General features: G+C 46.3%; 1 protein-coding gene and 1 long non-coding RNA gene across 5 annotated transcripts in view; one reads left to right on the top strand and one right to left on the bottom strand.

Moving 5' to 3' along the window:
• Nucleotides 1-11,671, bottom strand: part of PXYLP1 (2-phosphoxylose phosphatase 1) — a 71,869-nt gene extending 60,198 nt beyond the window's left edge. Inside the window, exon 1 of one of the 2 annotated variants that reach the window (XM_086674409.1) lies at nt 11,531-11,671. The gene's annotated coding sequence lies outside the window, so the exon portion shown is untranslated. Of the gene's footprint in view, nt 1-10,967; nt 11,096-11,530 lie in introns of those variants that run through there. The other variant, XM_086674410.1, reaches the window with a different exon arrangement.
• Nucleotides 10,335-24,685, top strand: LOC147577194 (uncharacterized). Of its 3 annotated transcripts, XR_015240009.1 has the most exons (4): nt 11,716-11,884; nt 18,795-18,972; nt 23,687-23,828; nt 24,317-24,685. It is a non-coding gene; the product is annotated as an uncharacterized LOC147577194 (long non-coding RNA). The 3 variants fall into 3 exon arrangements; XR_015240010.1 differs by lacking the exons at nt 11,716-11,884; nt 18,795-18,972 and adding an exon at nt 10,335-10,981; XR_015240008.1 differs by lacking the exon at nt 18,795-18,972 and having other exon boundaries at nt 11,724-11,884.
• The last annotated feature ends 400 nt before the right edge of the window (nt 24,686-25,085 follow it).

Below are 25,085 nucleotides of genomic sequence, written 5' to 3'. Positions count from 1 at the left end.
TTTACTATAAAAGGACAGAATTCGGGAATAGTCAGATGGAAGAGGTGCACAGGGAAAAATATGCATGTGGGAAAGGTCACCTAGTTTTCATGCTCTCTCCCAAGATGCCAGTCTCCCGCACCCCCAAGTGCTCGCCCTGGAAACTCTTCAAACCCATCCTTTTGTGTTTTTATGGAGGCTTCATTACATAGGCATGACTGATTAAATCGTTGGCCATTGACAACTGATTTGACCTCCGACCCCTCTCCCCTTCCTGGAGGTCTGGGGATGGGACTGAAAGTTCCAACCTTCTAATCACAGGCTGGTTCTCCCGGCAACCGGTCCCCATCCTTAGTTACCTGGGGGCTTTCAAAAACCATCACTTCATTAACGTAACAAAAGACACCTTCTTGGGTCCCAGCACAGTTTAGGGGGTCTGCGCCAGAAACAAGGATGAACGAACATATATTTCTTACTATAAATCACATCACAGGTAGTAACAATCCTCCTTTTTTCATTTTATTACTATATATATATTCCCTACAGCCTTTAGCACCAAGAAGATACCCAGTAGACACCATGGGGCTGGCGGAGTTTCCTTCTATGGACTGAGATTTCCCTACCTGGAAACACAATGCCATACATTCAGCCCTGGGCTTAGACTAGCACAAAAGTTCCTCTCTGCACCCCACTCCCTAGCACCGTCAATTCCACCATAACGAACAGGGCTGGGTAGAGAGAAAGAAGGAAACCACCCTGGGGCCATTCGTCACAATGAAGGCAGCTGACAGCCCAGCTGAACCCAGGCACAGCCCCCATTTCCTCGGGGAATTGAGCAGACCTGCCTGCTGGTGACAACAGCTCCTTTCTCAGGCGGTGCTCACATAGTCCTCGCCTGGAGGGACACCCTCATGGACCGTGGAGCAGTACCCAATGGGCCCGTAGAGGTGACCCGGCCTCTCCCAACAGGCCAGCCCACAGCAAGGGCAAACCTCACTTAGATTTCAGTGTGTTCACAGGGTGGGTAACAGACACGGCTAGGCCATATTCTGAGCCAAGTAGCCAGAAGTATTGGCAGGAGTTGAAAGGAGAGGGAAAAAAATCGTAAACCAACTTGAGGACCTCATCCTTGGGGCTCCGAGAAAGCACTCCGTCAAAAATCCAGCTGGCGTAAATACCTTAATATGTAATGACAGTTTCGACTTTCCTCACCGACTACACGCTGGTGTTCTGGTGCCAGCCTCTATTTTCATGGCCTGAGTAATGCCCGGGCAAAGGACCAGAAATGAATCGGAAACAGGGACGGGGCAGGAGAGGCGAACAGCACAATCAGTGGGCCTACATCCTGCTCAGCCTGCAACAGCAAACCCTTCAGGGCAGCGGCTGGGACAGCAGCCAAGCCCACCTCGGATTCCCGCCCACCCTCCCCTACAGCCTCATTCCCTCTTCCAGCCCAGACCCTGAGCTCCCTTGGGGCTGCGACCTTATCTGCCTCGTTCACCGCTCTCTGTTAAACGAGTAAATGACCACAGTGCTGGACCCGAACTCTGGCGCACTGGACTTACCGTTCTCCCCCAACCGCCACATGCCCCTTCTCGTAATTCAGTGTCTGTGCCCACTCGCTTGGCCCAAGTGCCTTCTTGACCTGGTTAACTCCTACTCATCCTTAAATGCAGCGCAAAAGGCAGCTCCTCCTAGAAGCTTTCCCTGACCCCAATGCTAGGTGAGGCCCCCCCAGTATTGGGCGACCACAGCCCTCCCATCATGTGCGTCAACACACAGGCTCAGGTCAGCTTCCCCGCTACTGCTTGCAGGGCTGGGCAAACACAGAGCTGAGGAAGCAGCAGGTGGCTCAGTAGGTGTGTGTGGGAAGAAAGGAAGGGAGGGAGTAAAGAAGGGCACCAAGAAAGATACTGTGGATGGAGAAACACGTGTCACAGAAACCCACCACAAACGGAACAAGAACAAAACACTTTAACTCAGTAGGTAAGTGGGTCATTTATTAATGTTTACAGAGAAAAACTAGCAGGAAGTGGCTGGGAAAAGATTTCTCAAATCATTTGAGTGGGAAGCAGGGGTCACTCTGTGCTGCATCCCTTGCTCCCTTCCGGATGTGGGTGGGCTAGGCTGGGGGCTGAAGAGGAAGAGAAACTTTGGAAGGCTAGGTGAGTGGGGGCACTTGAAAGGCTCACTGGCAAGAAGGTCTCAAAGGCTCAGAGCTCCTCTGGCCTAGGGGTGCTGAATCCCATTTCCCGTGGGGTAATCTTCAACTGCCGAGGGGGATCAATTATGACTCATTCCCTTAAAGCTGTTAAGAACAGGCCTGGGGTCAAGAAACTGGGATAATGAGGACCTTCTATTGTTCTGGTCCACTTTCGAAAGGTAGGAACAGAAGCAGGGATTTAAGACAGATGATCTGGAAATGAAGACTATTTTGGGAGGTAGCCTTCTTAGCACACTATTTCCTTCTAGGACAGACACCCCTAGTTGTCCCTCAATATTCATGCCTTCTTCCCTGCTAAGAGAATTCTGATTTGGGCGGGGGTGGGAGGGACAGTGTGGCAGAGACTGCCAGCTAATCATAAAACCCAACTCCTCTTCTTCCTAGGCACTGGACCACATTCCCCAGCCTCTCTTCCAGGAGGTGTGGCCATGTGTCTGAGCCCCTGCCAATGGAATATCACTGGAATTAATTCACCACCTCCAAGCTTGGCCCATAAAATTCTCCCACACACCATCCTCCAGGCTCCCTCCTCTTCTGATTGATGTAAACAAGCATGGCAGAATTAAGAGCCTGGGTCCCTTAATCACCTGTTGGAAGAGAACTCCCCACTAATTAGGAACAGCCATTTTGGATTTTGTGTCAGCAAAAAGTAAATGTCTACCATATTTGAGTCTTTAAGCATATTTGGGTTATTTGTTTAGCAGTGAGCCCACCCAACTATTCTTGGCAACAGTGTGCCCTGCTAAATAGTCACATGGCCCTTTAAACCGGGACTGGTCATGTGACATGTGAAATGTCAGGGGAAGTCTGCTCAGTGTTCTGGGGAAAACGTCTGCTTTCCTGATCAAAGGTACCAGTGTGGCTGGCGCCTCCTTCCTGCCGCAGTCATCTCACCATCATGAAGGACAGGCCAAGAAAATAACAGAAATGTCAGTCCAGACAGACATCAGCTGTTGAAACTAATGCTAGCAACCACCTACATTTGGACATCTGGTTACATGAAAGAAAGAAACCATTATATGCTTAAACCACTAAAGTAGGACTTTCTGTTACTTGCAGCTAAAAGCAAACCTGACTGATTTGCAACCAGCCAATCATTCATTCACCCAACCTTTACTGAGGCATATTCCATGCGCGTCCTTGTGCTCAGGGCTGAAGAGTCAGAGAGATGTGCTGGATGTGAGCCCCGGCCTCCAGGAGCTCCCCGTCAAGCTGAGGAGACAGGCCCGTGCAAAGACAATCGGCATGCAGTGTCCCAGGGGAGTGTGACCATTGAGTGGTGGGTAGGCACTGGGGCAAAGCGTCCCCAACTCCCTTTCTGGCATTCGGCACACAGAGAAAACACTCCTTGAGCTAAAAAGCCAGTAAAAAAGAACCTGTTCTGCTCAGCCAAGCCAACTGCAATTACTTACTGTACGTTGAGTTGTTAAACACCATCAATTAATGCAGCTGTTCCAAGATAATCAGCAGTCATTAGAGCAAGATGCACCAATAAAAAATCATATGCTACTAACATGGAAATTAGATGAACCAAGAACGAGGCAGATGTACCTGCATCTTCCTGCCTGACATTAGCATCTCCTGAAATACGCCTTTCTCAAAGACAACAGTTATTTTTCAACTTGAAGATGGAGCCAACAACAAGAAAAAAAATCAACTGTCAGTGCGATGACCTTCAATCATAAATATCCAAGCTTTGATTTTCAGGTTTAGGTTTCCATGAGGAACTGTGATGGAGACAGACAAACTGGTGACAAAAGATGACCCCATGTGGGAAATCGTGAGGCAACCAAGACCAGAAAAGTTAGAGCACCCGGGGAACCAAATGGAAACTAAAGACAGGTTCCCCTCTGCTTAACTCAGTTCTGCCTGCATACAAATAAATGGCTTTTAAAAGTGAAAGACATTTTTTGTCATTTCTTTATTTTCCAAGCATGGGGCAAGTATTTAAAAAAAAAAAAACGACAAAATCTCCCTGACTTCAAATTCCAGTAGTTCAAAAACAAATAAAAGCAGGCTCCTCACTAAGAGAGCTATTAGGTTTCCAGTCCGACAGGCGACACATTAACACGAAGTGCTCCAGTGTGAAGCCAAGGCTGTAGCAATCACATTCACACAAGGCAGAGGCGCTCAAGTTCCTTAGGCAGCGATCACGGGCTCTCCAGTCCGCAGTCCATGGCTAGAGGCCTGCGCCAGGCCGTGATGGCAGGCGCTAGCTAGCTGGGCAGGCTTCCACGTGGGAGTTTCTTTGTAGGACACACAGAGCAAGTGAGGACTTCCATTCTCCAGAACCAGTTATTAAATCCAAGCCTATCAATACAGTCCCCCAGAGATCTTCATGTCCAGAAGGTTCTGACTATGGCAGATACAGGAAGCATGATGGTCTGGCCTTCTGCCTCAGTGCAAATCCCCCGGCCACCCTTAAGCAGCCGTGCTATTGCTCACTCAGAATTGGGTCTCTCACAGTACTGGGGGGGCTTTTAGGGCTGCTGAAACACCATTCTGAACCAGTGGTCAGGGCAGTATGCTGTCCACCAGGCCCAAGAGCAGTGCCGGCAAAGCAGGTGAGTAAATACTGAGTTTACAGTCTCTTATCACACTTCCCACTAACAACCTGAGGCCAAGAGTGATAGTTAAAACATTAACAACCAGCATGTGCTTGTGAATCGAGGGCATATCTTAAACAGCGGGCAAGGCAACATCACACCTGAGTGTACCCGATCAAGATAATAAGCTCCACCCCCTGCCATGGTCAACCCTTCATAGGCCTGCCCTAGGCCCTCATGATCATAATAGGTGGCGAAGAGGCAGGTGTCTGGGAAATGTCTGCACTACCATTCAGGTCCTTCACTGTGAACTTAAGCATCAAGTCCTCTGTTCCACTGGGACAGGCTATGTGTGTCTTGTCCATTCTCCTATATCCATCAACTTGGTGAGGTTGGTTGGCACCAAAAACATATTTTTAAGGAATGAGTGAATGGTAATAACAGCTACCATTTTTTTACTTTTAAAAAATGTATTTATTTTTAAATGTTTATTTCTCTTTTTTCGGAGGGGGTGGGGGGAAGACAGATGATCCCAAGCGGGCTTTGCCCGGACACCACAGAGCCTAATGCGAGGCTCAAACTCACAAACCAGAAGATCATGACCTGAGCCTAAGTTTAACGCTTAACCGACTGAGCCACCCAAGTGCCCCAACAGCTAACATTTTTAAAGCATATCATGTGCTAGGCACCGTTCCAAGTCCTCGTCATGTACGAACTCATTTTAGCCTCACAATAACAGCATCTCAATTTTTATCATCATCTCAATTTTACAAATGAAGAAACTGAGGCACAGAGTAGTTAAGTAACTTGTCCAAGTGTACAAGACTAGTAATGACAGATCCAGGATTCCAAGCCAGAATGGCTTCAGAGTCTATACTCTTCACTACTGTACTATGCTGAATACACAGGTCTTCAGGTACTCTAGTACTGGGAAGTCATCAGCAGAGAACCTCTTACGTCCACAAACCCTGAGAAATCCTTCCAGGAGGTTTCTGGTGGTGCTGATCACATGCTGGTTGTGTCTGTTTGACCTGCAGAACATTTTAAAGAAAGCCAATACCCACTTTTACCCCTAAGCAGGAGACTACCTGTAATTTTCAAATAACTATGTAGTCACATTTGGTTACCAAGCAACTGTAGCAGGAATACCTAAGTTTACATATTTCTCTTCTCAAGAGTTCTACATTCTAGAAGAAGCCTTTTGAAACACCCTGTGGTCCCGTTTCCTCATCTCTAAGATCCCAGACTTGCTGGAAGGACTTAAGATCACAGGCTCAGTTGCCTATTTATATGGTAAGGTACTGGGGCACCTGGGTGGCTCAGTCAGTTGAGCAACTGACATCGGCTCAGGTCATGATCTCGCGGTTCGGGAGTTCGAGCCCCGCGTCGGGCTCTGTGCTGACAGCTCAGAGGCTGGAGCCTGCTTCAGATTCTGTGCCCCACCCCCGCTTGTGTTCTGTCTCCCTTTCAAAAATGAATAAACATAAAAAATTTTTTTTATATGGTAAGGTACTGCATAAGCATAATAATGTATGATCATAATATTAAATATTTTTTTTAATTTTTTTTTCCAACGTTTATTTATTTTTGGGACAGAGAGAGACAGAGCATGAACAGGGGAGGGGCAGAGAGAGGGAGACATAGAATCGGAAACAGGCTCCAGGCTCTGAGCCATCAGCCCAGAGCCTGATGTGGGGCTCGAACTCACGGACCGCGAGATCGTGACCTGGCTGAAGCCGGACGCTTAACCAACTGCGCCACCCAGGCGCCCCATAATATTAAATATTTAATTAAATATTTCAACAAAATGACTAAAGTTTCTATACTTACCTATACTCATTAAAATTCTATACTTGCTTATACTTCTATAGAAATTCCTATTTATACCTCTGCACATTTTAGTAACAATGTTTAAAATTTAACAGTTTATTTCTGTAAGACTGTGTCCCTCCTTTATTATTTTTGAGTTTCCAGACATTTCTACCATAATAACGTTCTTCCACCTTAATCCAACTGCTTCTTTCATTTTAGAAGCATAAAGAGTTAACAAGGCAGTAACATGTTTTATTCTAACTTCAGATTCTCCCATATTAGATGACAAAATTAGCAAGCAAGAGCTTCATTTTATTTTATAGTTTATTTTATAGTTTAAAAGCTCCAAATGATATGGCTGTATCTCTGAAGGCCTAAAGTTTGGTATGGGATCCAAGAATGAGGTAGTTCTAGGAAAGTAAGCTATGGTTTTGTTAGTGGGAAAGACACAGGTCTCCTACTAATTGAGTGGTAGGACAAATAGTATTCAAACTATTTGTAAATTTGGTGTAAATTATGAGTCTAACCACAAACAAGCAGAGAGGAGGGGAAGGGGGTGTCAAAACCAGGTGCAATAATTTTCATCTTAGTTTGTTTTTTAAAGCTCTGGTTTCCATGCTATTGATTACAGCTCTCTCTGAGGAAGTCGGTTACACACAGAGGCCCAGAGTGGTAAGCACATGACAAAAGGATGCCCCATAATAGAGAAACATCAATGTATAAGTTGGGGAGGCAAGTGGGCAAACATAAACAGAATTTTAAAGTTCCTAGTTGCTACTACTAGATGTTTGAGTCACCCCAATTCTCTTCTACCCCAGGGTACCAGCACAGAGGCAGCTCCCCGAGGTTTGCAGTACAGAAGGATGAGACTGGGCAAGGAGAGGAGGAGGGAGGGACAAAGGAAGGGAGGGCAGGTGCATGGATGACCCAGCCCAGAGCACACACTGAAGGCTACCCCTGGCTGCAGGAACTACTCCTCAAGGCCCCTCCAAGTTTTTCAATGCCTTTTCAATCACTTATCTACATCCATGCTCCTGGGACTGCTCCTCTCTTCATTACTGATTGAACTGTAACCTTCCAGAAGCCCGGGGTTTCCCTAACCAAGGCCCAAGAACCTTCACAGCAGCCTTCTGGGGGTGGAGGCTAGCAGGCTGGAGTCTGTGGTCCAGTTAAATAATCCTGACCCTCCTGCCTTTGGAACTCAGAGCAGACTCCGCAAGTCATTCCCGGTTCACAGGTGCCTCCTCGTGCGTGGCTGCCTTCCAGGATCTGCAGGTTGGTGTGGGGGGCGGCTTCAGCAGGCCCTGTTCCATCTGCCAGGCTGCCCAGCAGGTTCAAGAAGGGTGCCTGGGGGGGGGGGTGCCTGGGTGGCTCAGTCAGTTGAGGGGCCATCTTTGGCTCAGGTCATGATCTTGAGGTTCATGAGTTTGAGCCCCACACTGGGCTCACTGCAGTCAGCGCCAAAGCTGTCAGTGCAGAGCTTGCTTGGGATCCTCTGGTCCCAGCCACCCCCCGCCCTTCCCTGCACGCGCACATGCTCTCTCAAAAATAAAATAAAAACATTAAACAAAAAGGTCCCTGGAAGGCTGCTTCTGTCAAAAGGCCGACCATCCTACCAGAAAGCAGCTGTTGCCTCTTCTTCACCCCTAAGTGCAGCACACGGACTCTGCCAGCTGCTTCTCCTTTGCCACTCTCTTGGGCTCTCTCCCTCAGCATCGCAGGTGTGAGGTGACTCCCCAGGGCCAACCCCAGCTTAATGTCACTCAAGTCAAAGGGGCCCAGCGCAACCCTCATTCAAAAACTTAAAATAGCTCCGCACTCTCACTGTGCTAAGTCCAGCTCTCAGCTGTCCTTCAAGGCTTTCTGGAAAGGTGAACAGTGAGCCCAACAAATCGTATTTCAGTCTACTGTGAGCTATTTTTCCTATCTCAGTGCCTCTGCTGCTATTGGTAACCCCTATCCCAGAATGTGGGCATACATCCTTATCCACCAACCAAAAGCCCTGTCCCAAGGCAATGCCCTGGGGCTGAAGCCTACCCCTGCTGTTTTTCCAGGACCCTGGATATTCTCCCATCCTTCTCCTTACCCACCTTGAGAGTAGGCACCACCGCCCTCCCTCTCCCTCCCTCCCTGTCTCACTCACAAACTGCAGGCATTAATTAAACCTCCTCTAGAAAACAGATTTTTCATCTTCAGCGGCAGGAATTCTGGGTAGGAGCCAGACTTGGAGACTGAGACAGTCTGGGGAAGAAAGATAAGCCCATGACAACCCTTAACCCGTGGGCAGTGCCGGTTCCCACATCCAAGTAACATTCTGAATGGCAGCCTTGCGGGATTCCTGAAAAAAGGTGGCACGGGGCATTCCCACCCCCTCCGCCTCTGGTCGTATTCTTCAGGGCCGGCCTTTGACAGAGGAAGAAGAGCTGGGCTTTGCTGACCTGTCGGTGGGTAACAGCCACCTCCAACAAACAGAAACCCCATCCTAAACCACCAGCCCCAACAGAGCCACAAACCACATTGCCAGAAACCTATAAGAAGCACTGCTCCCAGCTCTCCACGGGAAAGTTGGGGTGAACAGTACCCACTAGACTAAAGATGGTGCAATCTGAAGCGGCCGGCAGGGCTCTTCAAGCACTGCTTGGTCTCCCTGAGTGCTCCTTCCCATTATAGACATGGATGAGAGATGTGGCGGGGGGAGCTTCAGTCACAACTCAGGGCCCTACAGGTTAAGCTGCGAGGGCCTCACCCCTCAGCAAACAGCCTTAGCTCCCCAGAGTGCCCATCACCCCCTCACCCCAATTCTAGGCTGAGGACAGCTGATTTCCTTCACGGAAATTCTGGAGTCCCCACTGAGGTTAGAGACCCAGCTATCAGAGCCTGACCCATAAACCGAGTGCTCTCGTTCCCAAATAAACACAAAAAGGAGTCTGTCTCCAGCGACAGGATGCATTTTTTAAAAAATTGATGAATTTAAGGACAGTATTTTGAAAACAATGCAGCACAATGGAAAAACAAGAGTTATGGACTCAGCCTAGATTCAAGAGGGGGATCCATTTTGTTTACTAGAGAAAACACTGAGTACCTATCACTTAGAGGGTGCCAGGCTGCGTGCTGACAGAGATGGTTCCCCGCTGAAGGCATTCCTGGCTAGTGGGGCATCTGACAGTCAACAACTCGCCACTGAACAGCATGATGAGGACTAAGAAGGTGCCCTCAGCAATTTGTGGGCACTTAGAGGGAGCCTACTGAGCCCCAGTGTGACCTTGGGCTAATTACTCATTAATTCACTCTTCAATGCTGAAAGAATAATGAGCTAATTACTATTCAGGCCAATCAATAGAAAAACAACAACAATAACAACAACAACAACTTATGGATACTGCAAGTTTCACAAATGCTCAGAGCCTTAGGCTTCAGAGACCCAGTGACCCATCCTGTCCCTGGTGCCCCACAGCAGCCTCCCAAGCATTAGTGAGGGTGGACTGGCCAGGAGTTAATTCCTGAAAGAGAAGTATCCCCTATGTGTCCTTTCTCTGAAATACGCAATTAATTTAAAACAAGACTCAAGGAAAGCCAGGAGAAGGGATGCGGGCAGATTCAGGCACTGGCTTTTCAGGCTGTTAACCAGTGCATCTCCACCCCTCTCTAGGGAACACGAGGCTTTTCAAACCATCTGCTTTGAACTCTCTTCCCACAGATGTCCAGGCTGAGCACCAACACCTCCAAGGAGAAGGAACTGTTGCCAAGCTCCGTTTGCAGTCACGTCACGTTTGTAAGCCTAGGCTGGGCATGGTCTGCTCTATACTCGGGTTCACCGGGGGCCCTCCGCATCATAGGCAACAAATGTCCCCAAGTTATGAAGCCCTCTTGAGGCCCCCTTGGCCATCCACCCCACGCTTCCCCATTTGTACCGATCTAATTTCACATCTCTCCTGATTTTACTTTTTGAAAGCCTACAAAGAATCCTTGCCTTCCCACGAAGGCACTGGCCACTCAGGCGGTGAGAGCCTCGCTCCCCGGGGGGACTCCTTTGCAGCCTCCGAACGCCCAGCGAAGCGGGAAAATATGGCTCCACGTCCTCCTGCACCGCTAATCCTTGAACCATCCACAGGTACAACTTGAAAGACCGCTGCTGCCACAAAGAAAGCAACCTGCTCTAAGCCAATTCCATTTCTGGTGTGTGACAAAGCCGGCTTCTTTATTAGATCGCTCCAGACGAGCAAAAGCAAGGCCGTGGGATCTGGAGCACGCAGCCCCAACCTTAGCACCCAGGCACGCCAGCCCGCTCGCGGAGCGGTCCCTCGGCGGGGCCCCGGGACTCCCGCAGGCGCCGGGCGCAGGCGGCTGAGGGGGTGCCAGCCTCACCCCCGAGAAAGGCCGCGGAGAAGTTGCCGCCGCCTTCTCACCTGGAGACCAGCAGGTTCGAAGCGCCTCGGGAATCGGGATCCTGGGAGGTCCAGCTGGGGCTGGAATTAGGCGCAGGAGCGCGGGCGCCGGGCGGGAGCTGGTTGGAGGGGCGGGGACGCGGTGGAGGAAGGCGGGGCCGGAGGGGCGCGGGGCTGGAGGTGGAGAAGCCCGAGGCAGCGGGTTTGAGGGAGGTGGGGGCGAGGGCTCGGGAGAGGGCGCCGCAATCCTTGGCAGAGTTAGAGGGTTAGAGGGTGCTGAGGCTTGGAGACAGGGGCGGCGGGGCGGAGGCCGGGGTGGCCTGGGGGAGAAACAGCGAGTCGGGGGCTGGGGTTTGGGGAAGGAGCGGGAATGGAGGAGGAAGCTCAGTCGGAGGGTTCAGACCCGGTGCTCTGAAGCCCGCCCAGCCCCTCTCTCCCACCGGAGACTCAGTCCCGTCGTCCCGGCCTGGGCGCGTCCCGAGGATCCCCCCGGGCTCTCAACCCTGGGACGCCTGTCCGCTTCGAGCCTCCGCGCCGCTCAGCCCAAAAGACAATCAGCCGGGCCCCGGACCATTCCCACTCACCGTCCATGGTCCCGGCCCGGCTCCGGCCCCGGCTCCGCCGCTGCGCGCCCGGTTCGGCGCTCGCCGCCTGCTCAGCCCTTTGCGGGGGGAGGCGAGGGCTGCGTGCACCGACCTCGGGGCAGCACAGCATGCCGCAGCGCCCCCTGCTGGCCCCGCCCCACGCCGGGCTCGGCCCGCCCCGCGCCGGGCGCCCCCGAGCTCCGCCCCGGAGACGCCGATGCGGGGCGGCCCCGGCAGGGAGAAGCGCGCGGAAGGGGTTGCGGAGGGGATGCTGACCCTGGAGGGCCAAAGAGCCCCCAGAGACAGGCCAGTCCACCAAGCTTCCGGCGTGCCTAAGCCACGGTCACGGGCACCGTGAGTGTACTGGGACCGCAGCCACATGCACACAGAGTCGCCGCGCGCCTCACAAAGCCGGACTTGGGATCAGACTACGCGGACGCACGCCTAACCCGGGGTACACAGACTCGCCCCGGGTCCTAGTGTGGGTGCTTTTGGGCCTTGTGCCTGGCTAGGCACCGCCCCGATCCCGGTGCTGGGTTGGGCACGCGTGTTTGGGATCCTCCACCGCCGGGTCACTGCTGACGCGTGGACCCAAACCCACGGTTCTCGCCACCATGCCCCCGCCTCGTTCAGCCTTCCTCACGTTTCTCTTCCGGCACCGACCACATCCGGCCCTGTAGGTCAACTCTAGACCTGCGGCTGCTGGGTCTCAGGATGGCCTGCAGGCGTCCCGCAAGGCCTCTCTCTCACCCTCTCCCGACCCCGTGGCTTCCTAGGAGCGAGCTACTTGAAACTGATCTGTAACGCGCTGTTAGCCTCAAGGCATGCGGTTGAACTTGATGTGATAATGCATTCGTGGGGTCATTTCTTCCAATGTTGGCTTCCAGCTGGAGGGAATTTCTACACGATTTCTCTGTGGGTGATGATCTCACCAACTGTGACTGTCAGGCTTTTGGTGTCAATGACCCCTGTGTGCCCTAGCATAACTGGCCTTGAGCAAAATAGACACTGCTGTTTAACTATTTACTTTTGAGATGCACTTTCTGGAGGAGCTCATCACTTCGCCTCTTCTTTCACTCGTGTATTGAGGGCTCCTAAATCCACAGTACACCCAGATATCTTACCCATGTTTCTGCCTGCTCTCTGGTTTTCTGCTTAGAACTTCCTATATCACATCACCACTTCCTGCACCAAAGTCTTCTGTTCCAAGCTCTCAACCCCATCTACCTGTGTGGTCTCACCTTTCCATTCCCCTAGCCACTTAGGATGCCTTCCTCCCCTGAAGGCATTCTTCTCACCCTAGTCCCGTGATGCCCTGCTGTCCTGAGCTCCTTCCTGCCCTGACTGACACAACCCCTCCCAGTCATGAACCCGGGAGCGTGTACTGCTCACCACAAAATCTTTTCACTGTGCCTTCTCACTCTCCTCTGGCTCTCAGCCCACCCGTTCCACCTAACACTTCTTTGGTCTACAGGCTCCTCCTTCTGACTGTCCTCCCATTGATTCCAGGCTCCACCTCTTTGCTGGCCTGCCTCTCTATACCTTACTTGGGTTAGAGCCCTTTCTGCTGTCAATGACAGATAATGCAATTCTCACTTGCTTAAACAAAGAAAGACTTTGGTTGACTTAAGCGAATGAAAAGCCCAGGGCACTTCTGCCTCGTGTCTGGACTTATTTCCAGAGACTAAAGACTCCAGAGACTCTCCATCAGTCAGCTTTGCTTCTTTCCACAAGGAGACCCCAGCAGCCCGAGGCTCACAACCTCACAGCCGCAAGTCCGGCAGAGAAATAACTTCTTTTTGCCAGCCATACCAACAAGCCCTGGGCCTGACTCCGATTGCCAGGAGTCGGTCACCTGTTCATCCTGTTCTCCCAGCCACTGTGGGAAGTTGGTTTCCTCTCTCTTTCAGCTACCTTCTCACCCCCCACAGGGAACATGTGGGTGCTTCTGGATGCTTTCTCTGTCACAGGAGGACTAAGGGTGACTCGGGCATCTTCTGGAGCCATTTCCCATTAAATATGTCACACAACCACTTCACTTTGTTACAGCCCTCCTGTGTTGGCACAGGGCATTCTGGGGCAGAGTTCCAAACAGGAAGTGGGCACTGGCTCTCTTCGCTTTCAGCTTTCTTCTCAACCTGCTGGGATTTCTGTTGTACTCTACCCCTTCCTAGGCCAAGACATGGCACAGAGGTGGCTTCGGGCCCCTCAGGGAACTGGGCATCATACTCTTCCCTAGACCCATCCTCTCCAGTCTCTTTGCTCACATTGCCATTTCCCTGAGGGCTTCTATGCTACCTTCCATTCTGGAGGAGGTATCCCCCTCCTCATCCCTATGGACTTTAGGTTCAGAGTGGTATCCACGCTGCCCTGCTTCTAGGACAATAACACCTCATGGCTGAGCCACAAGGAAGAAGGGTCTATAAGGAAAGAAAAAGAAAAGGCTCCTATGGGGAAAAAATATATATATATATATGGGGAAGCATCCCAAGACTACTATCCCCATTAAACCTCTTTCCTCTGTGGTTATTGATGTCATCAGCCTGAAGCTGTCAGTGGTCATCTAGCCAGCACCTAGGAAGGCTGTGCCAGAAACTTAGCTGACACAGAGGGAGGCAGAATTGAATGACAGGTGGCTTTCTGTCATGCCTGAAACCAGGACCTGGATTTGTCAAGTACATTGTTCAATAAATCCCCTACTTCCCCCAAACAAATTAGAATTGGGTTTTTTTCTGTCACTGGCAAGCAAGAGAGTCCTTAGTACTACAAGCCCATAGCACAGTGCGTGGCACATTGGTTCCTACAAAATAGGAACTGTCACCATCATTATTCATCTGATAGAGGAACAAGTGATACCCATCGATAACCATAAAACAGAGTAGAAATGAAAACGTGCAGTGCCATCAGCTCACAACCTTGGTCTCAGCTTCTTTTCTCAGCCTGTTCCTTTGTCCTTTCCACACACATTTTGGCCTCCAGGGAAACTATCAAAATTCAGTGAAAGCTGAACCCGTGCAACCTATAAAAACAGTCCCAGGCTCACCCAAGTTATGAATATTCTGCTAGGCAGCTGCCATTTGCTGCCATTTCACACAATCAATCCCTGCCTAGACCAGGAGCAGCTGGGAGCAGGTGCCCATCTTCAATTCAGTTTCAATTCATTAAGCAAAAATTGAACAAATATTTGTCCAGCCTTCTTTGTCTTGCACTGCAGACTTAGAGAAACAATGGGCCACTGCCTCACCCAATGGAACCCTATGCCGGGAGGCAGACAAGTTGTGGAGAGCAGAAACCGATGTAACATAATACCAGGGAGTCCTCTAGAGGAGGAGGTAGTGTGGTTTGTTTGCACCAGGTTCCAAGTTCCAAAGGTCTGCTGCCTGCAATCCTGCCTGACAACAGAATTATACATCCACACAAAATATTTCATTTGTGCCCACCATAATATCTAGGTTATAAATACTATTTATAAATTCCACTTATCATGGGTTTTGGTTTTCTGATTATTAAAGGAGTGCCCATTCACTGTAGAAACTTGGAAAAAAATATGCAGTACACAAAAAATAAGCATTAAGATAAAAATGATGCATAATATATTTTATTATTACAGTCCAGAATATCAAACTAAGCTATAAAGAGAGAAGATTGCCCCATGCAAGTTTCCATCTCACTGCTGGCAACCCTGGAGCCTCAGGAGATAAATATCTTACAGAAAGCTGAATGTTATTTCAGGGGTTCTTGCAAAAATGTACTCTCCCTATAACACATGCATATTTTGAAAAAATGCAGTGGGAGCCTCTCAGCTTCAGGGTGGTCTGCTCTCTATTATTTATGTATGCATGATTCATTTTACTTACCACCAGCTGCCATCCCTTCTCCCCACCACAGTTTTATTATATAAGCCCCTTCCCCTCCTGAGAGCAACTAGGGAGGGCAAATTCATTTTACCGTCTATCTGGTTAAAATTTAATCAGAGAGGCAAATCTGGAAGAACAGAACACAAATGACCACGTTAAATAAAACTAAGAGATGGCTCTGAACCTGACCTAGAGCCAAAAAAGATCACAAAGAACCGAAGTAATTTGCTGAATCACAGATCTAAATATTCATTTTCATCCTCTAAATTCTGAGCTCAACTAAAAGAGGTTTCTAAGAAAAAAGAGACAGACAAGCACTGGATGAACTCACACGAATCCCATTTAGAAATCCTAAAGGGACAACAAAAGGTTCTGGCAATCTATTTCATCTGCCACAGTACCTGGCACATACTTTATGAATATTGGATGGATGGATGAATGGACCTACAGTCCCTCCCTCTCAGTTAGAAGCCAATCAGAAAGGGGGCAAGAGAAAGTGGGAACCTGGTGGACCTTTCTGCAGTTTCATGGCCTCTTGGGAGACCAGAACTGGGGTTCATGTTCATGAGAGAGGTGGGACCCACTTAACACGCCAGACTTCCAGTTAGGACCCAAAACAGAAAAGATAGAAGCTAGAAAACTTTAAAATGCCAAAACAAAGTCATTGCCAATGCAGAATTCTGTGCCCAGAGGAAACGGGACAGAGGACAGTCAGCTTGTCCAAAATCAATCGTAGTGAGATAAGGGGAGATCCAGGACTAGAACATGGGCTTCCTCAACATTTCAGGGCCCTTTTCACTGAACTAAGATGTTTTCTTTCCTATCTCTCTATTTTTTAAACCACTGCATGAAAAGGAAACAAACTCAGTATTATCCAGAGAGGAGCTGAACAAATTTATCTTCTAGTGAGTTTGAATTTTTTCGGAAATTGCATTCCAAAGCCCACTGGGGTCACCCATACTCTCAGTGTACTCAGGTTACTTACATTTTTTAACCCGGGCTCAGATGACCTGGGTTCTGAGATTCTTTGCCTCCAGCCCAGACCTCTGTTGTGCAGCAGACAAGAACATCCAACTGCTTGCTCACAAACTCCATCATGTTAAAACTGAACACTTTGATGTTTAACGTGGTGTTTCCCATCTTAGGGAATTGCACATAACCCACCTTCCCTAGTCTCGAAACCAGAGATTGGGAGACATCTCTCTCTCCCTCAACCCTCACATCTACCTTTCCCAACTCTTGTTAATCATACCCTGTGTAAATATTCCCCCAGTTTGCCCACTTTGGTTCTCCCCATCACCGCCATTGTCCAAACAAATGATCTACTCTCTATCACAAGAGAGTAGCTTGCATTTTCTAGAATTTTATATAAATGCAATCACACAGAATGCGTCCTTTTTGTTTTGTTGCTGGCTTTTTTCACTCAGCATAATTAGTTTGACATTCATCCATTCTGATGTATGTATCGATTTGTTCTTTTTCTTGCTGAATATTATTCCGTTAAAAAAAATTATTCCATTTTAGGGGCACCTGAGTGGCTCAGTCAGTTAAGCGTCTGACTTCAGCTCAGGTCAGGATCTCATGATTCGTGAGTTCGAGCCCCCAATTGGGCCCTGTGCTAACAGCTCAGAGCCTGGAGCCTGCTTCCGATTCTGTCTCTCCCTCTCTCTCTCTCTCTCTCTCTCTCTCTCTCTGCCCCTCCCCCCTCTCAAAAATAAATAAATAAACATTTTTAAAAATCTTTAAAAAGAAAAAGGAAGTTATTCCGTTTTAAAGATATACCACAGTTTGCTTATCGGTTCACCTGTTGATGGACATCTGGGTTGTTCCCAGTTTGGGCTATTCCAAATGAACCTGCTATGGACATTTGTGTACAAGACTTGGTACTTGTCCTAGTGAGCACATGCTTTTGTCGCTTTTAGGTAACTATCTATGAGTGGCATGGCTGGGTTATTGGGTAGGCATATGTTAAATTTTTTTTTAGACTTTATTTTTAAGTAATCTCCACACCCAACGTGGGACTTAAATTTACAACCCCGAGATCAAGAGTCGCATGCTCTACTGACTGAGCCAGTCAGGTGCCCCTATGTTTAACATTTTAAGAAACTGCCAAGTTGTTTTCTAGAGTGAATATATCATTTTACATTCTCTCAGGCAGTGTATGAAAATTCCTGTTGCTCCATATCCTTACACCTGATACATATGGTCAGTACTTTAAATTTTAGCCATGCTGGTGGGTGTGTGGTAGTATCTCACTGTGGTCTAAATGTGCGTATTTCACTACAGTTTAATGATGGTGAGCATCTTTGCATGTGCTTATTTGCCATCTGTATATCTTCCTTGGTGAAGTATCTGTTCAAACCTTTTAACTATTTAATTGGGTTGTCTGTATTATTATTATTGAGTCGTGAGTGTTCTTTATATATTTTAGACACAAGTCTTTGTCAGACGTCCGCTGCGCAAATAATTTCTCCCAGCCTACTGTTTGCATTTTTATTTTCATTACAATGTTTTTTTAAGGTGTTTTTTTCCCCCCCTTTGGAGGGTGGAGAGAGGCAGAGAGAGAGAATCCCAAGCAGTCTCCCACTGTCAGTGCAGAGCCCGATGTGGGGCTCAAACTCACAAACTCTGAGATCATGAGTTGAGCTGAAATCCAGAGTTTGACACTTAACCCACTGAGCCACCCAGATGCCCCACAATGTTTTTTGAAGAGCAAAATTTTTAACATTGATGAAGCTTAATTTGTTGATTTTTGACTTCTACAGTTCTTGACTTTTGTGTTCTCTTTAAGAAATCTTTGCCAAACCCAGCAGCAGTAGGATTTTCTTATAACTTCTCCAGAAGTTTTGGCTCTTATATTTAGGTCTATGATCCATTTCAAGTTAATTTTTGTATAGAGTGTGAGGTCAGGGTGGAGGTCCAAGTTTTTGCGTATGATTTCCAATTGTTTTGTCATCATGTGTAGACATCATCCTTTCCCTGTTGATTTGCCTGGGCACCTTTGTTGCAAATCAATTGGTTTGTATGTCCTTTTCTCTTCGTGACCCCTCTACTCTGTTCCATTAATCTATATGTCTATCTTTATGGCAATACCACATGGTCTTCATTATAGTGGCTTTATAATAAATCATAATACCAGGTAGCACAAACTTCTGATTTTGTTCTTTTTCAGAATCGTGTTGTTTTAGGTCGTTCACATTTCCACATAAATTTTAGAATCATCTTGTGAATTTCTACAAAACACTTGCTGGGAATTTGATTGGGATTGCAACAAATCTATAGGTCACTTTGGGAAAGTTAAAGAACTTAACAATATTAAGTCTTCTGAAATATGTACACCCTATATTTCTATTTGTTTCGGTCTTCTTTACTTTCTCTTACAATGTTTTATTGTTTTCATTGTACAGGTATTACACATTTTTTGAAGTTTATTTATTTATTTTGAGAGAGGTAGAGAAAGAATCCCAAGCAGGCTCTGTGCTGACAGCCCGATGTGGGGATCGAATGCTTGAACTGTGAGATCATGATCTGAGCCAAAATCAAGAGTCGGATGCTTAATCAACTGAGCCACCCAGCCTCCCCCAGGTGTTACACATTTTAAAAAAAATTATCCCCAATGGTTCCATATTTTTGATGCTGTTATAAATGGTGTTGTTTAAAAAATATCCAAATGTTCATTGGTAGTTGATATAAATACAATTGATTTTTATATATTGTTCTTATATCCTGCAAACTTGCTAATCTCATTTATTAGTTCTAACAGCTTTTTGGTAGATCCATTTAAGATTTTCTATGAAGACGATTATGTCATGTGTGAATAAAGACAGTTTTTCTTCTTCCTTTCCAACTCTATGCTTTTTATTTTTTATTTTTTTTATTTAAAAAAAATTTTTTTTTCAACGTTTTTATTTTATTTTTGGGACAGAGAGAGACAGAGCATGAACGGGCGAGGGGCAGAGAGAGAGGGAGACACAGAATTGGAAACAGGCTCCAGGCTCTGAGCCATCAGCCCAGAGCCCGACGCGGGGCTTGAACTCACGGACCGCGAGATCGTGACCTGGCTGAAGTCGGACGCTTAACCGACTGCGCCACCCAGGCGCCCCTAACTCTATGCTTTTTAAATCTCTTGTTCTTACTGTACTGGTTTAAACTTCTAGTAAAATGCTAAACAAGAAGAGTGGAAATATTTATGATTTTAAAGGGTTTTTGAGTCTTTCACCATTAAGTATGATGTTAGCTAGGGGCTTTTCATAGTTTCCTTTTTATCAGGGTGAAGATGTTCCCTTCTATTTCTAATTTGCTGAGAGTTGTTGCCAATAATGGATGTTGGATTCTGTCAGATTCTTTTTATCCATCTATTGAGATGACCATACAATTTTTTCTCTCTTCTCTGTTAATATAGTGAATTATACTTTTTTTTTTAAAGAGAGAGAAAGGAAAAGTGGGGAAGAGAGACAGGGAAAGAGAGAGAGAGAGAGAGAGAGAGAGAGAGAGAGAGAGAGAGAGAATCTCAAGTAGGCTCCACACTCAGCATGGAAACTGATGTGGGGCTCCATACCACAACCCTAGAATCATGACCTGAGCCAAAATCAAGAGTCAGATGCTCAACCAACTGAGCCACCCAGGTGCCCCTATACTCATTATTTTTAAATGTTAAACCAACCTTGGGGTCCTGGGATAATATCCACTTGATCACGATACATTATCCTTTTAATACATTGCTGGATTTGATTAGCTAAAATTTTGTTGTTTTTTTTTTTTAAATTTTTTTTTTTTTTCAACGTTTATTTATTTTTGGGACAGAGAGAGACAGAGCATGAACGGGGGAGGGGCAGAGAGAGAGGGAGACACAGAATCGGAAACAGGCTCCAGGCTCTGAGCCATTAGCCCAGAGCCCGACGCGGGGCTCGAACTCACAGACCGCGAGATCGTGACCTGGCTGAAGTCGGACGCTTAACCGACTGCGCCACCCAGGCGCCCCTAAAATTTTGTTTTAAATGTTTGCATCTGGGGCACCTAGGTGGCTCAGTCGGTTGAGCATTCGACTTTGGCTCAGGTCATGATCTCACAGTTTGTGAGTTTGAGCCCCACATTGGGCTTGCTGCTGTCAGTGCAGAGCCTGTTTTAGATTCTCTGTCCGCCCCCTCTCTCTCTGCCCCTTTCCCTCTCATTCTCTCTCTCTCAAAAATAAATAAATGTTTAAAAATAAAAAAAAAAATTAAATGTTTGCATCTATGTTCATGAGTGATATTAATAATTTTCTTGTGAAATAATTTTCTGTTTCTGATGTCAGGCCAATGCTGGCTTCATAGAATGAGTTGGGAAGTGTTCATTCCTATTTTGGTTTCTGGAAAATTTTGTGTAAAACAGGTGTTATTCCTTCCTTAAATATTTGGTAGATATCACCATGAAAGGCATGTAGATCTAGAGTTTCCTTTATGGGATTTTTTTTTAACCATGAATTTGATTTCATAAGTAGATATGACTGTGCAAAATATCTATTCTTTTCCAGTGAGATTCAGTAGTTTGTGTCTTTGAAGTAATTTGTCAATTTCATCTAAGTTGTCAAAAATATTAGCATAAAGCTGTTCACAATATTCCTTTCATATCTTTTTAATATCTGTAGGATCTGTAATGATTTCTTCTCTCTCATTCCTGTTGTTGGTAGTTTGTTTCTGTATTTTGTCTGTCTCTTCTATCTGCTAGAGTTTATCAATATTATTGAGCATTTCAAAAATGATCTTTTGCTTTCATTGGTTTTCTCTTGGTTTTCTGTTTTATTCATTTCTACTCTTATTATTTACTTTCTTACTTACTTTGCTCCTTTTCCCCCTGATTACTTAAGGTAAAATTTTAGGTCTCTGATTTAAGACTTTCCTTATACTCTAATACAGGCTTTTAGTGGCACAAATTTCCTTTTAATCATTGCTTTAACTGTGTTTCACAAATTCTGATGTGTTGTTTTCATTTATATTCAGTTCAAAATACTTTCTGATTGTTCTTTGAGCCATGGGTTATTTAATAGTCTGTTTCATTTCTGAATATGTGGGGATTTTCCAGCTATGTTTCTGTTATTGAATTCTAATTTTACTCCATTGTGGTCAGAGAACCTACTTTGTAGGCTTTGATTCTTAAGAAATTTATTGGGACCTGTTTATGGCCCATAATATAGTTTAACTTGATAATGTTCTGGAAAAGAATGTCCCTACTGCTGTTGTTGTGTAGAGTGTCCTATAAATATGAATTAAGTCAAGCTGATTGACTGAATTAAGTCAGCTGATTTCCAATCCTCACTGATTTTCTATTTGTTCTATCACTTATTAAAAAAAATTTTTTTTAATGTTTATTTAGTTTTGACAGACAGAAAGAGAGATAGAACCCGAGTGAGGAAGGGGCAGAGAGAGAGGGAGACACAGAATCTGAAGCAGGGTCCAGGCTCTGAGCTGTCAGCACAGAGCCCAACATGGGGCTCAAACCCACAAACCGTGAGATCATGACCTGAGCCGAAGTTGGACACTTAACCGACTGAGCCACCCAGGCACGCCTGTTCTATCACTTATTGAATGAGAGGTTGCATCTACCATAATTACATACTTGTTTCTTTCTCCTTTCACTTCTATTAATTTTTACTTCGTGTATTTTTAAGCTATTATTAGATGCATACATGTTTTGGATTGTTATGGGTACTTGATAGATTGTCCCTTTATTATGAAAACACTTTCTCTATCCCTTCAAATATTCTTTGATCTGAAATCTACTTCATCTGATATTAACACAACCACTCTAGCTTTCTTTTGGTTAGTATGGTACATCCTTTTCTATCCTTTTTCCTTTAATCTATTGATGTCTTTATATTTAAAGTAGGTTTTTGGTAAGCATCATAAAGTTGTATGTTCCTTTTTTATTCAATCTGACATTCTGCCTTCTGTTTGAAGTGTTTAAACTATTTTAATTTAATGAGATTAATAATTTGGTTGGGTTTAATGCTACCATTTTACTATTTGCTTTTTATTTGTACCATTCCATTTTTTGTTTTTCATCTTGCCAATTGAGTATGGAGCTGCTCCCTCACTGCACAGAGCATCCAACATATTCTCACACATCTTACAGGAAGCAAAACAGTTCTGACTTGTTCCTTCCTCCCCTGTCCCCTTCTCCCTATCCATCATACCTGGCTTCAACACCTTATCCCATTCCTTTGGACCCTTCCTGGGTTGAAAAATTATCCAAAGTAGAAAAGTTGAGTTGCGCCATAGGTTGGGGTGGGAAGCAGGCCTGGGATCACTGGGGTGCTTTCTACTGTCCTGGATTTCCTTTGGAAGAGTGAGAGGCCAGTATAATAGCAGTGTGGAGGGGTTGGCAAAGAATGGAGTGGTTGCAGGAAGGCTTCAATTCTCATTCATTCATTTGTTGAGTGTTAGGGCATGCCCAGCACTGTGTTGAGCACCTCTAAGACAACAGTGGGTCATCACTGCCTGAGCAGGTTCAAAGGCCTGTCTGGTCAAACAAGCAACAGATCACAATGTGATCACTGCAGGTTCACCAAGAAGAAATGTAATCCTATTTCATGTAAGGGATGAAAGTAATGGCTAGAGAGGTCCTGTGGCATGCCCAAGGTGACCCAGCAATTTGGAGTTAGAGTTTATATAAAATTAAGACCCAGGGCAGGTTTTCACCCACTGTCTTAGGCCTCTCATCCATGCAGCCCAACCCTGCACACCAAGAATCCCCTCACAGGTCAGAACTGTCCAATGTGCACATCATGACATCACGGTTCTTCACCGTTTAAGTCCCAGGTCCTTGAGCAGGGTCTGTCCCACCCAGAGCTCAGTCCCACATGGCTCCTTATGCCTGGAGGGGCTGGAACTTGTCACGCAGTGGACACATCAATCCTTCAGACAGCAATGTCTCTGAATCCCCCAGAGTGCCTTGCATGTGCCTGGCAATCAATAAACGTCTGCTGATCAAGTCTCTGTTAATGAATGGCGACAACTTCATCAGTGAATATTGATGGATTTGAGACTCCTGCTCACTCTGGATGATAAGCCAGGGCTTTTGCCAAAGGAGACAGAAAAGGATTCCCAGTAAGCTGGATGTGTTCCAATTCCCTACATGGACAAATCTGTAATCGACTCAGGGGAAGTGGGGCTCTCTCTGTTGTCATGGCGATTCTTAAAAAAAAACTTCTTTAACAGCATGCCAGACATCAAGACTCTGAAGTAATGGCCCTTTTAAAACAGAATCATATTAATAATATCTACCTTACTGAACAATATATTTCTTTCCTTCTTTTTATTAGATGCATTATTAACTTGGCTCGCAGCAAGGCCTCATAAATGCAAAGTAACCATTCAAGGACACCACTTCCAGCTTGTAATGTATAAGGATGCAACTGACCAATTCCAGGGATCCTCGTGGATAAGGAATAAACTCTGTGAATGGTGAGTTTCAGATTATACATTCTTGAAGGGTCTGGGTTGTGTGTGGGTCACTTCTCTTGGGTGAATCTTCAAAGCCTGGGGCAGCTCATGCAGGCAAGCAGACCAGCTGGTCACAGAACATCAGAGGGAAGTTGGGAAAAGGATAAGTAAATTTCACAGAAGTTCTACATTGTGCAAGAAATAAATTGCAAGAATCTTGAATCTTACAGCTTTCCTTCCCCAGTGTCAATTTGTACATTGGATTAAAAATATTCAGTGTTTATTGAGCAAGTAATGTGGCAGATAGACTCTAAAATAGTCCCCAATGATCTCCACCTCCTAGTATTCATACCCTTGTATAACCCCCTCACCTTGAACGTGAGCAGGACTTGTGAGTTGCTTTTAACCAATATGGCAAAGGTGACAAGACGATGCTTCTGTGATTATATTACATAACACATAACTTCTGTTTTGCTAACTGACTCTTTCCCTTGATCACTTTGATGAAGCAAGATGCCATATTGTGAGCTAAGCTGTGGATAGACCCTCTGGCAAGCAACTGAGGGCAGACTCCAGACAATACCCAGAAAGGAACTGAAACTCTGAGTCCAACAACCCAAAGGAACTGAATCCTCCCAACAACCATATGAGCTTGGAGGTAGATTCTTCCCCAATCAGATCTTCAGATAAGAATCCAACTCCTAGCCAACTCCTTAATTGCAGCCTCATGAGAAGTCCCAAAGCAGAGGACTCAGCTAAGCCATGCCTGGATTCTTGATTCACACAAACTCTGAGGTAATAGATGTGTGTTGTTTTAAGCCACTACCTTTGTGTATGCAGCAACAGATAACTAATAAAAACACCTACCGATGTTCTAAGTGCCACGTACACACCAGTGAAAAAGACAGACAATTCTCTGCCTTTGTCGATGTTCCCTCCTAGTTGAGGAGACACATAATAAATAAATTAATAAGTTATTGCCATGAAGAGAAAAAAATCAGGGTGAGGGACTAGAACAGGAGGTGGATAGTATTTTAAACATTTTTTTTTTAAAGTAATCTCTATACCGCATGTGAGGCTTGAACTCACAACCCCGAGATCAAGAGCCACATGCTCCACCAACAGAACCAGCCAGGAGCCCCATGGATGGTATTTTAGATGGGGCTGGTGAAGAAAGTTCTCTGTGCAGAGAAAGCATTTGATCAGAGAACTGAAGAAGTGGGAATATCAGGAGGAAGAGCATGCCAGGCAGAAGGAATGGCAAGTCCCAAGGTCCTG

The sequence above is a fragment of the Puma concolor genome, chromosome C2, assembly GCF_028749965.1.
Source record: "Puma concolor isolate L17-30 chromosome C2, mPumCon1.1.hap2, whole genome shotgun sequence".
Taxonomy (NCBI): Eukaryota; Metazoa; Chordata; class Mammalia; order Carnivora; family Felidae; genus Puma; species Puma concolor.
Note: the sequence above shows the minus strand (reverse complement) of the source record. Positions and strands in the feature narration are given on the sequence as shown.